This window comes from Trachymyrmex cornetzi, unplaced genomic scaffold (assembly GCF_001594075.2).
Source record: "Trachymyrmex cornetzi isolate Tcor2-1 unplaced genomic scaffold, Tcor1.1 scaffold1187, whole genome shotgun sequence".
Classification (NCBI taxonomy): Eukaryota; Metazoa; Arthropoda; class Insecta; order Hymenoptera; family Formicidae; genus Trachymyrmex; species Trachymyrmex cornetzi.
This window is the reverse complement of record NW_017295748.1, coordinates 365,245-366,387: the sequence shown is the minus strand read 5'-3', so window position 1 is coordinate 366,387 and position 1,143 is coordinate 365,245.

The window sequence follows — 1,143 nt, the reverse complement described above, 5'->3', positions numbered from 1 at the left end:
TTAAAATAATTATGTAGAACGCTTAAACTGGTTGCTAAAATATTATACTTAATGTTACACTAAGAAAAGATACTAAATTTTAATTAATATTTATTTGAATAGTGTTAATTAAACATTTATTTATGATAAATAAATATTTACTGAATAAAAAATGATTGTAAAATTAAATTAATGGTTTGATATCAAATAAATATATATATATCTTTATATGTAGTAAATATTTAGTTGGTACTGTATAAACAAATTATTAAAATTTAGAATATTTTATATTTAGTATATTTTAGTATACTATATGCTACCTAACTAAGTTTTCAAATACTTCATTTTGTGTATAAATACTTTAACATTTGGACAAGTTTCATCTTTAAGGTTTTTATTATAGATAGTACAATATACGAAATATTCATCATTAAATCAAAAAAGGAAGGCGAATCAAAAGAATGGCGACTAAAATTTCGACAAAATTCCAATCCGGAGGATTCATCATTACTTTCTAGACTTTCTTCTACATTTCTTTCTTTTTCATCCAAAATATTATTACATTAAGTTATGACGTTTCATTTTTAAGCCTGAATATTTTAAGCTCTTGATCTTTCATGTTTCTATTGTAGAATGCAAGGAAATATTTCGCGAAAATTGATCATTGCAGGGAATTTTGAAAATTCGTGATATGTAACTCGCAGATGGAACGTATAACTCGACAAGAAGCGCTTCCGGGATGTATGTGTATGTATATAATATATAAATTTAACACGGCATAAATTTTCTCATGCAGCGCTCTGCGCGAAATACGATACCTATATGCGCTATATATGACGGTACCTGTCTCGCCTCTCTGTCTTTCCCCATATTCCAAGAAATAATAAAATTTTCTTCTCGCTTATTCTCCGTTGGAAAAATTGATATTGACAAAAATTGCGCAATCGAGCATCAATCGCTAAAATATTTTTACGTTAACAATAATAAAAGCATAAAATTATTGAATATACCTTATTCGCGATAACATAATTGATTATTTGCGTCTGCCAATTATTACTCGACAACCAACGGCACTTGACCGATTAGCACCGTTAGACACTACTCTCTATAGGCGATGCATTACAGAAGTGCTCTTTACTCTCTCTCTCTCTCTCTCTCTCTCTC